The sequence below is a fragment of the Marmota marmota genome, unplaced genomic scaffold, assembly GCF_001458135.2.
Source record: "Marmota marmota marmota unplaced genomic scaffold, marMar, whole genome shotgun sequence".
NCBI classification, from domain to species: domain Eukaryota; kingdom Metazoa; phylum Chordata; class Mammalia; order Rodentia; family Sciuridae; genus Marmota; species Marmota marmota.
The window spans coordinates 25,543,746-25,555,259 of record NW_025999932.1 but is presented as its reverse complement, the minus strand read 5'-3'; the positions used below and the strand labels follow the sequence as shown (position 1 = coordinate 25,555,259).

The 11,514-nt window shown below is 43.7% G+C and overlaps 1 long non-coding RNA gene across 2 annotated transcripts; it reads left to right on the top strand.

Moving 5' to 3' along the window:
• The first annotated feature begins 1,741 nt into the window (after positions 1 to 1,741).
• LOC125616106 lies at positions 1,742 to 10,502 on the top strand. 2 transcript variants are annotated; one of them, XR_007346735.1, is made up of 4 exons: positions 1,742 to 2,538; positions 2,921 to 3,085; positions 4,471 to 4,684; positions 9,046 to 10,502. It is a non-coding gene; the product is annotated as an uncharacterized LOC125616106 (long non-coding RNA). The 2 variants fall into 2 exon arrangements; XR_007346734.1 differs by having other exon boundaries at positions 1,742 to 2,564.
• Positions 10,503 to 11,514: the final 1,012 nt, after the last annotated feature.

Genomic DNA, 11,514 nt, shown 5'->3' with positions numbered 1-11,514 from the left:
AGGATGCACATGACCCTATGTTTAGGTTTTATCCAAAAAGCTGTACAGAACCTCTCTAATCTTTGTTTCTCTAAAAGGATGCATTAGAGACTGTCTATGATGGGCGCCTTAAACCGCCTCTTCCCCAGGTTAGACAAGCCGAGTTCCTTATTGCTTCTTCCTCCCCTGGCCATCTGGTTCCTCACCCCCTGCAGACCCAGGTTGTGGGTGGTACCACAGCAGAACTGGGGGTGTTCTTGGGCAAACTGAAGCCCACACACCACAGGAGGAGCAATGTGATGTGAGGGAGAGCGATGCCCACAGAGGCAGCCCTGCACAATGAGGCCCTGTCCCACAAAGCAGTGGGAGTGTAGCATGCTGGGCGTCGGGAGCGGGTATAGGGAATGGGTGGAAAGGAAGGGAGGCTGATTGTTAAGAGGCCAGCTTTGCTAAGCTGCTCCCTGCCTTTGCTGCGTGAGTGTCCCTTACGCACAGACTAGTTTCCTAGAATAAAAGAGCATCAGAATTCCTTCCATGCATGTGTCTATACTTATTAAGGCATTTTACAAACTGGGTGAAATTTGCTACTCACCATAACCGGGGAGGCAGTGAAGCACTATTTTTATTTCAGGAAGAGATGGCTGGAGAGATTACAGGTTGACTATGGTTTTCTGAGTCCTTACTGGATGGGCCCTTTCCACTATGCAGCCTGCCACTGATTTCACATAAAGACAAGCAAAAAGCAACAAAATCAAGCCCCAAAGACCATTTACTACATTTGCTGAAGTCTCATAACTTGGAAACAGGAAAATATTTTCTGTGGCGATAGATGTAACAGATTGAATGGTTTTCCTTATCAGAAGTCTTTCCAGAGTCCCAAAGGATGTCTTCCCCTCCCCCAACCCTATATTGCCCTAACCCAGCCAGGAGTGATTCCGCTGGCCACATCTGGGCCTGCCTCCATCAAAGGGTAAGAGACCAGCTAAACTTCCCACTTAGGAGAAACACGGTCCCCTCTATGGCTTCATGAGAGAAGCCCAGAATATCCTCAGGACCTTGTGGGTCCCCCTCCTGCAGGGGCTGAAAATCCAGAGTGGCAGCTGAGAGGTGGGTAGGCTGAAGCAAAGAGGTCCTCTGGCAGTCGGGGTTAAAGAATTTGGATACCCAGAAGCCTTCAGCAAGCCTGGGCTATGCATATATATCACCCAGGCCCTTCCTGTTCCCTGTCCCCTGGCGCATCCCTGGGCCTGCTTGCCTGCCTCCAGTAACTTTATTTTCCCCTTTTATGATGCAGTCCCTGGCTATTTGGGCCTAATTTCATCATGATAAACAAGTTATGACAGCAGAAGAAGAGCACAGAGGAAAATTTCCTTGGAGTCTGGCGCACCAGCAGCCCCCTGGGAATAAGAAAAGGGCTTCTTTTCTTAGGCAAAGGAAAAGACATTTTACTAGATAGAGACAGTCTGTCTGTCTGTCTCTCTCCCTCTCCCTCTCAATTGTTCTAAACTGGCAAACACTGAGCTACGGAGAAATGGAGGAGGGAGAGGGAGGTGGAGGAATTTCTGCAGGAAGTGGCCGCTCCAGCCTCTCACAGATCTGGCAGTGGGGAGCGATGTTTAAAATATTTAATAGGCGGCCTGACCAATCAGAGCTGTCACCGCTGGGCCTCTGCAGCCAGCTCCAGGAGGCCCCCTGCTGGGCCATATGTTTCCCCCTTTGGTCGCGGGCGGGTGGGGAGGTGTGGGGCCCGGGGAGGGGCCGGGGCTGTTTACCATTGGGACAGTTTCCATCAGTCTGTGGTTGGCTGCGGCATTCACAGCAGCTGAATCAGCCCTGCTGGGGGAAAGCCAGTGGTCCCGTCCGCTTCTCAGGGTGCCTCGCACTCCCTGGGTGCGTGTTCCCCATCTCTGCCCAGCCAGATTCCTGGGAGCGTCTGCAGATGGCTGTTCTGCACCAGCCGGCCGTGCCAGAATGTCCTGGCGTACAGCTGGGTGGCCTCTTTGCCTGCAGAAGCTCATGTGCAACCCTGACATCTGAGGAACAGTTTCTGCTAAATCAGGAGGAATCTTCCTCTCGCTCTATCACCCTCCTGTTCCGGACGCCGGTGTCAATCTTCCCGGCTGGGCGCAGCAGGAGCGGATGCCTCTCTGCGTCAGGCATCCAGGGCTCTTCCTCTGCAAAACAGGAGGGGCCTGGGTTTCCCGAACCACGAACAGATGTCGACGTGAAGGAGGCTCCCCACCTGCCAAGCCAACGGCCGGCTTCCTTTCTCATCCTTCAGGGCTCTGAGTAACAAGACCTTTAGAAAAGCGTGGCGCGCTGCGGTTACCACTTTCTCCCAAGACCAGCTCCATGAACTCCGGAGCGTGAGAAATCAGCCGGCGGTGGCGTGTTCTAAGATGAGAGGCAGAGGTGACAGGGAACCAACGTGCACATCGCTCTGGAGGCCTGGCTTCCTGCAACCCGCTCAGAAGGACAGTGAGGACGGGTTGGGCGCCTGTCTTGATGGAGAAACTCTTAGAAATTCCTCTTGCCTTTCACAGCCTGACACCTGTTCAGGTGAGGCTCGAGATGGCAGAGCTTCAGTACGTTTTTGTTGTTGTTGTTGTTGTTCATAATATTTTTACTTCTAATACATATGTCTGGCTTCAAATCAGATACCTTCAGCCCTCCTAGAACCATTGCAACCTAGGAGCTTCCTGGCCCAATCATGCTGTGCGGAGTCATCCGCCCTCTGATTTTAGTTGTTCTGCAGAAATTAGCAGTAATCACTCTAAATAATAATTGTAGATATAATCTGCTGACTTCTTGTTATGGAAATGAAGGGTTAGCTTTCTCTTCCTGTCTCCAGGCCCACTTGTCCCTCACTTTCGAGGAGAGTTCTTGTATTTCTTCCTATCTTAGCTGCAAATGTTGATGAAATTTACCATTATTTTATTAGGTGCCACAATAGAAGAAGAATGCTTCCAATTACACCATGATATGATACTTTTTTATCATAACGACGTTAAGATGTGTTCTGATTTTCAAGACCTTACAATGGGGAAAACATGGTTTTAAAAATATTTATTATGAGTCAGGACATCACATCTAAGGAAATCACTGGGTTAGTATTTGCAAGTATTAACATTGTTTTGACCATGTAAATATTGTTGACAGTGAACTGTGATTACATTTCTCTGTACAACTTTGGCTCTCTGGAGTTAATAATTGCTTTATCTTCTTATTTTATGTATATATATATATATACTTTATACATATATATGCATATATATATATATATATATATATATATAGTTCATCCCTGAGCTTCCCTTTGTGTGATGAACACACTGGTCATCTCTCTGTGGCCTTTCGTTTCATGTGAGGACATCTTCCTGGAACTATCATCATGCTCCAAACTCAGACAGGCTTCTCAGGCCCACTGTTGTGACCCCAGAGCTTCCTTGAACCCCCTCTTGGGAATCTTCTTTCCTTGTATCTTGTGTTGGATCCTCTGTTTATTGGAGCTTGTATCTTCTTTCTTGGCCAGTTCTTCCTTTTGTTGGAGCATATCCTCCAGTGGCTTTGGGAGAAAGGGTTCATGGCAGGTAAATATTTAGAGACCTTGCAATAATGTCTCTGCTCTCCCGTTGCACCTGATGGCTTATTCAGGCATAGAACTATACTTTGAAAATATATTTTTTGTGTGTGCGTGTTAGAGTCTTCCCTGAAATGTCTGGTGATTGCTGCACTCAAGTAATGTGTACGTGGGTGAAGCTTGTCAACTAGGAGTCTCACTGTGGGGTGATTCTGCAGACACCTTGAATGTTTCACTAAGGCATCTTGCTAGACCATTCTCTGTAGTCTTTCTGGCCAGTTTCCCCGCAGTGAATCCTCTAATCTTCTGCCTGTGGTGTTAAAGCCCCATTGCCAGCATTATGGGAGCAGAGAAGGGGGAAGGGGACTGTGGAATCTCACAATTCAGAGCACATACTTTTTTAAAAAAATTATTTTAATCTGTTATGTATGACAGCAGAACACATTACAATTCATATTACAAATATAGAGCACAATTTTTCATATCTCCGGTTGTACACAAAGTAGAGTCACGCCACTCGTGTTCAGAGCACAGACTTTTAGTTCTCTGTTTCCAGAGTGTATGGCAAGCAAGTTCTCAGCTGTGCCCAGTGTCCTCCAGTCCAGTCCCTCTCTGATTCAACCTTTCCTCATAGGTGCACACAGGGAAGAGAAGAAACAACGGGAGTCAGAGTGTTTCTGGCACAAATGTTCAACACGTGTATTTTCAGCACATCTGTACCCAGGTTCTACAGAGGGGACCAGCATCTGTTTTTTCTAAGGTTTTGTGGTATAGCTGGTTTGCCTCTTTGGGTTCCCCTTTTGGGAGTTTAGATTTCAGTTTTATATTCTGTGTTAAATTCATCACTTTTCATTCACCAGCTTTTTTATTTCCTTCTGTCGTCTCTGTTCCTGTTCTCTCTTTGTCTACAGTGGTGTGCTGGTAAACAGTCCACAAATGACTCTTGGATAAAGTGAGGTACCTGATTTGCAGCAGTCTGACTGCCGAGGTATAAATACTTCTACTGTGACCAATTTGAAGGCACGGAAAGGACATCTCTGGATATGCAGTTGGAAAGAAATGCAAAGTAGCACCTCAGTATGTGAGATTTCTACTAACCCGGGACAACTGAGGTGAGCAATGCTGGTTAGTAACCTCTAGAGAAAACATAGTTATAAAAGTATTAGAAAATTGTAAGTTTTGAGAATTTATTAGCTTTGCTTTTAATGTATTTTAAAAATTGTAAGCATATATCATTTTAGTTTTTTTGATTTGTTGTGTACTGGGGATTGAACTCGGGGTCACTCGACCACTGAGCCACATCCCCAGCCCTATTTTGTATTTTATTTAGAGACAGGGTCTCACTGAGTTGCTTAGCACCTTGCTTTTGCTGAGGCTGGCTTTGAACTCAAGATCTTTCTGTCTCAGCCTCCTGAGAAGCTGGGATTATAGGTGGGCGCCACTGAGCCTGGCCTTGTTTAGTTTTTAAAATGACTGTTTCACATCCAGCTAGAAAAATTCCTAAAAAAAATCTTACAATCGGCTGGCACAAGTCAATATCTGCTGGGCCTAACCTACATTGGGTTTATGCCTTTATAATGATTTTATTGTCTTTTTAGTGTATTATTAATAAACTTTTTTTTTCAATCAACTGCTGTACAGCATGCAATTACTTGGCCTCCTATTGTTAACAGAATAGTAATCCAGCCAAAGTTCACTTGGTCTAATTGCAGTTCTCAAACCATGACGAGGAACGGTGTCAATGATTGGGCATGAGGTCTCACAGGTCAAGGCAGTGACTGCACCAACTCCCAATGTGATCTCAGTTTTGAAAAAGAACATTTACTGTGTCTGTGTTTCTTAGCAACTCTCTGAAGTGGCGCCAAGCAGCTCCTCACTCTAAACCTGACAACCAGGAAGAGTTTAACAAAGCCAAGCACCTGCATAGAGCCTTTTATTAGAGGAGCCCACAGCAGTTCACCAACGGTGCCTCATTTAGTCTCGCTGTTCCTCCCAGTGGGAGGAGGAGAGGAATCTCATCAGCCCCATTTTACAGATGGTCAAGAAGAGGCCTGACAGCAGATCAACACCAGCTCAGGCAAGATCAACAGAGTCTTCTTGTTGCCTGAAAATCTAGCATGCTCTCTCTCCATAGCAACAGAATCTTGTGCACTAAGTTATGTTTCCTGACTCTAGGCAGGTGGACGATTCAGTTTTACTATCTGAAATATCAAGGAGTTCTTTCTTTGTTGGTAACAGGATTGAACCCGTGGTTGCTTAACCACTGAGCTAAGTCCCCAGCCCTTTTTACTTTTAATTTTGAGAGAGTCTTGATAAGTTGCTGAGGACCTCCCTAAGTTGCTGAGGCTGGCTTTGAAATTGTGATCCTCCTGCCTCAGCCTCCAGAGCTGCTAGGATTACTGGTGTGCGCTACCACGCCTGGCTTCAAGTAGTTCTTTTAAATCCTAAATTGGATGATTCTGGTTCTGACCATTGTGAACCCTCCCACACCTTCTGTTGTGTGTGATTTGTAGTATTTTATGGTATGTTACCCAACATCATTCTGTCTAAAGAAGTAGGGGATTGTTGGCAGGTACACAAAGCCATCCTTTGGGTGCAAATTAAGGGTCCAGGTACTATAGTTTGGTTTCTCTGTTGAGCAGATAGCAAAGCATTAATAATGGCCAAAATAGAAAATAGACTTTCCAAACATTTGCTATGTGCCACATGTGGAATTTAGTATTTATATGCATCATTGCATTTAAATCTTTATAACAGAATTGTGGCTGGTATTAATATATCCCTATTTTGAAGATGATGAGAGTAAAGGTTAGACTGACAACACAGCCAGGGAGTGGGCTGGAAGCAAAGCACCATCCCAGCCCAGACCCACATGCTTGTAGGGGCTATTGTCAGCCCTTCTGCTCCATCTTTTGCTAACTCAGCTGGCCTCTTGGCTAAAGGGACTAGTGTGGAGGTGAACCTGGCACCTAAGAGAGTCCTACCCCAGAACTTCCCACTGGACCTCTCAGAAGAGCCCTTTGTTCTGTGGCCACAGAGTCTGTGACTGTGACTCAGAGAGATGGACTTCCATGTCCACGGCTGTGTGAAGGTCACTTTCTATAGGAAGAGAAGACAAAATCTACACAGAGAGAGAAAAACAGAGATAAGGATGGGGGTTGAGGGTGGAGAATTCTCACAGCATCCAAATCTTTCCTTTAAGTTCCTGCCTCCATTGTCCAGCTAGTTTGAATTCAACTTTAAAAAATTTGTTCTTTTTAGTTATACATGACAGTAGAGTGTATTTTGACATATCATATATACATGGAATGTACTTCCCATTCTTGTGGTTGTGCATGCGGAGTCCCTCTGGTCGTGTATTCATATGTGCACACAGGAGAGCTATGTCTGATTCATCCCACTGTCTTTCCTATTCCCATTCAACCTCTCTTCCCTTCATTCCCTTTTGTCTAATCCAAAGTACTCCAATTCTCCCTCCCCACTTATTGTGTGTTAGCATTCACATACCAGAGAGAACATTCAGCCTTTGGTTTTTTGGGATTGGCTTATTTCACTTAGAAAGATAGTCTCCAGTTCCATCCATTTACTGGCAAATGGCATAATTTCATTCTTCTTTATGGCTGAGTAATATTCCATTGTATAGACGTGCCACTTGAATTCAGCTTTTGTCACTTGGCCACTGGGAGAGTCCCAACCAATACAGAATTTACACACCTGCTATGCTGCTGCTGGTACCACATTTACCAGGACAGGAGAGCCACCACTGGGTCTCCTGGATTCACTCCAACCTGTCTCTCTGAAATCTGTAAGCAGGTCAACTATGCACACACTACACCCCTTTCTTCCCCTCTAAATACATTCTGTATCTCCTCTGGAAGATTTTTCTTCCTGTCTTGTTACCCGATCCAAGCCTCCTAATGCAGATGTGGTTCGTAGTGATAAGAAGACACCTGAGTTGAGATGCATTATTAGGTCTTCTGATGCCAAGAGGCACAGAATTGAACAATAGGAGGACAGTCGCGACCTCAGCTGTGGGTCCCCTTACTGTACAGTTCCATTGGCCAATTTTTTTGGAGGGGTCGTGGGGCAGAAGCGGGGATGGGGACATCATGGCATTGCCAGTTTCATTTTGGCAAACAGGGCTAGTAGGCTTAAAGTTACCCTTGCCTCACTCTTCATGCATTTACTTAACAAGTCTAATAAATAGTCTTCTGTAAACCCTGGGGTTATAAAGCAATCTTATAGTCCAATCCTTAGAAGACTATAAAAGGTCACATTGATTCTTCCTTTCATTGTAATTGATACCTTAGATTACCTTCTAGAATGTAGGGGGCAGTGTGTGGAAGTGGGAACTACCTTGCTAGTGATACTTTTCAAAATGAATTACAAGCTAGAAAGGGCCAAGGGAGGAGAGGAGGTGGCCCTGGCAGTAGAACTTAATATAGTGTGGCCTTGGGGCAGGTGTAGGGACCCAGAGTAGGCAAAAGGTCCAGCCTTCCCTGCAGGGGCCAGCAGGCCAGGTGCTGAGGAGGGCATGGGGCTCTGTGGAACCAAGGGCCTGGGGTTGCTGTGTTCTGACGTGCTTTGGAACCAAGTAGACGAGCCACTCTGAGGCTTTAAACTCTTTGATGACAGGCTGTGAGGGATTGTGGTTCCCTTCACCTCTCTGCTTAACTGACTAGCAAATTGCCTTTGGGAAAAGTTGTGCCTTTAGGACAATAGCCAGAGCAAGTGGAGCACATTAACCAGAGTGGCTGTAACATCGCACACTGGGCTAGACACAGAGAAGGAGCCTCTTTGGTATCCACAGTACTTGCCCTTAAGCAATATAAATTTTTAAGAATCTCTTCTTTCTTGCTTACTTTCTCCCTTTCTTTTCTTTTCGTGGTGCTGGGGACAGAACCCAGGGGCCTCTTGCATGCTAGGTATGTACTCTACCACTGAGCTACACCCCAGCCCCAATTTACAAGAATCTGAAAACTGCTGGCTAGGTGGTCTGAAAAGTCTCCAGTAGGCAAAGCATAATGAATGGAAATGGAGTGTACAGGACCCGTTACCTTTAACTTACCGTGTCATTGTTGGTCTCTTCACTAACTGTTGTTTTATTTAAATGATAACAAAAATGGCTCATCAGAGCGTTTGTGGATTCAGTGCTTTCTCTTGCAATCATGTTGTCCTAACTTTCTATCTTTAAGATGACTTTTAGCTCCTGAGGCCCCAGGTTTCCTGCAGAGGTGATGGTGATGGGTGTTCCAGCCAGGTGGTCAGGCCTTTGGTGGTCAAAGTGGTCAGCAGCCTCCAAGCTGGTCCTGGACCCTCCATGCCTCCCAGGGAGCACCCCTTTTTGCAGTACCTGCCCGTAACAGGACAGGGGTAGTTGGGGCAACCAGTACAGCGAAACCAGAGTGAAGTTCATTTACAAGATTAAGTCTTAAAAGACACTGCAGGTCTCATAGTCAGTGCTTTCTCTTGGATCTCTCATTCAGGATGCCAGCTGTCACATCACAAGGACAGGCAGACTGTGAGTGGAGAGGCCATGAGGTAAGGAACTAAGACCTGTAGCCAGACAGTGAGGGCCTAAGCCCACCAATAACCATGCAGGTGCACTTGAGGGTGGAGTCAACCTCATGAGAGACCCTGAGTCAGGACCACTGAGCTAAATCACTCCCAGACTTCTGGCCCTCGGAAACTGTGAGACACCATGCAGGTGTGCTGTTGTAACCTACTGTACTGGGGGAAATTTGTTACACAGCAACAAAAATGATTACAGAAAGGAGAGTTGGTATTTCTTCCCTACTAGCCTTCCTCTCTCAAGAGGAGGCCCCCATGACTTCTATGGAGGGAGCTGTGCATGTCCACTATTAGAGGGGTTGGGGCATACTCTCTTCTTTTGCTAGGCTGGAGGTACCACATTTTGAATTAAATTTAGAAAGTGATTTCCCTTATGCTCTTTGCTACACTCTGATGACCCCTTTTATTTGGAGGTGTGGATGAAGGAGCACACATGGAATCTAGAAGATGATAGACAGCCATTCTTCTTGTCCCCATTTCATTTTGGTGGAGTAAGGGAAACATCTTTTTTTGTGCACACAAAAGTTTTAGAAACTGGTCTCAAATAAGAAAAAAAAAACTTCAATTATTTGTTTCTTATTATAAAAGCAGTAATACAAGTAGAGAAAAAAATTTAAAAAGCAAAACCATTAAACACCAATAATGACATCATCCAGATGTAAATACTGTTAACAATTAGAGTATATCCTCAACCACTTGTACCTATGTATACAGTTATCTTTTGCTATCCATGGGGGATTGGGTCTAGGATCCTTGAAGATACCAAAGTCTGAGGATGCTCAAGTTTCTTATGTAAGAAGTGAAGTATCTGCATATAATAAATGCACATCCCACTGACACTTTCAATTATCTCTAGATTGCTTATGATATCTAATATAATATAAATATTATGTAAATAGTTATGCCACATTGTTTAGGGAATCATGACTGGAAAAAGATGGTACATATTGTACAGACACAAATTTTCTATGAAAATATCTTTGATCCATGGTTGGTTTAATCTGTGGATGCAGAACTCTCAGGTATGCAAGGCTGATTATATATTTTACACAAGTAGATAACATAAGTACTATTTTGTGACTTTGTTTTTCATTAGATATATAAACTTGTGTTTAGGTTGTTATGGTATCATGTCATTTACCGTTATATTTTTAAATGGCTGCATAGTATTCTATCATATTGTATCATATGTATTCTATCATTCAGATGTGTTATCATTTATCATACCAATTCCCTTCTATTGGTTATAAATTTATTTCTAATTTTGCTATTTTAAGTTAAGCTGTAAAGAATATGCTTGTAGCTAAATGTTTGTACCTACCTTGGCTACCTCCTTTAGAATAAGTAATAAAAAGAAAATGATTGAATTAAAGGTGCACAGTTTTTCAAGTTTTATTTTCTTTTTTTAAGTGACACTTAGTAAATATACTACATACACATTTTAATGCCTTTCCTACATGTGGCCAAATTACCTTTCACAGAGGTACCAGTCTATACCCAGTGAAATTAATTAGGATGTGTGTTGCCTTATACTCCTGCCAGCACTGAGTAGCTATTATTACTATTATAATCTTTCTGGCCTGCTACTTAAATGGGATACACAGGATTTTTCAACAAGTCTAACTTACGTTCAGAAATTGGTAGCAGCTTGGTGAGCAATCTCCAGTATAACCTAATACCAGCCAAGTAGAAGGGAAAGCAAGTGATTGATTCCCAGGTCATGCTTAGGAGTTGAGAGGAAGAATGTCAAAAATTATAAATAAGTATTCAGGATGCAAGAAAGAGAGACAAACATAAAATACCCAGGTGCTTTGGCTCTATAATTATGCTTTTGGGAATTTGGCCTAAAGAAAAATCTCAGTGAGGGGCTGGAGGTATGGCTCAGGGGTGGAGTGCTTGACTCATATGCACAGGGACCTGGGTTCTATCCCCAGCACCAAAAGAAAAAAGAAAAAGAAAAATCTTAGTGAATGGAGAAAGGGTATAGACTAGAAAAAAAGTTTATATAACATTAGTCATATCAGGGAAACATGATAAACAATTCAAAAGAAGAGAAATAGTTTAAGAAATGGGACTATATTAAGTTGATGAGTTCTATACAGTTGTTGAACGAATAATTATAAAGTATATGTGGAAATAGAAATGTGTTCATGATATTAAGTTAAACACACAAAGAAGGACATATAATTTTTGACATTTAAAAACATGTGCTACAGTATTTCATCACATAATCATCACTACAACATAATTGCTGCATTCTGTTTTTTCAGTCCAAAACTGGTTTATGACCTTTCATTGCTCACATGTGCTAGGCAGGCACTGTACCACTGAGTCACAACCCCAGCCCCTTTTCCCCACATTTTTATTTTTTTTAATTTTAATTT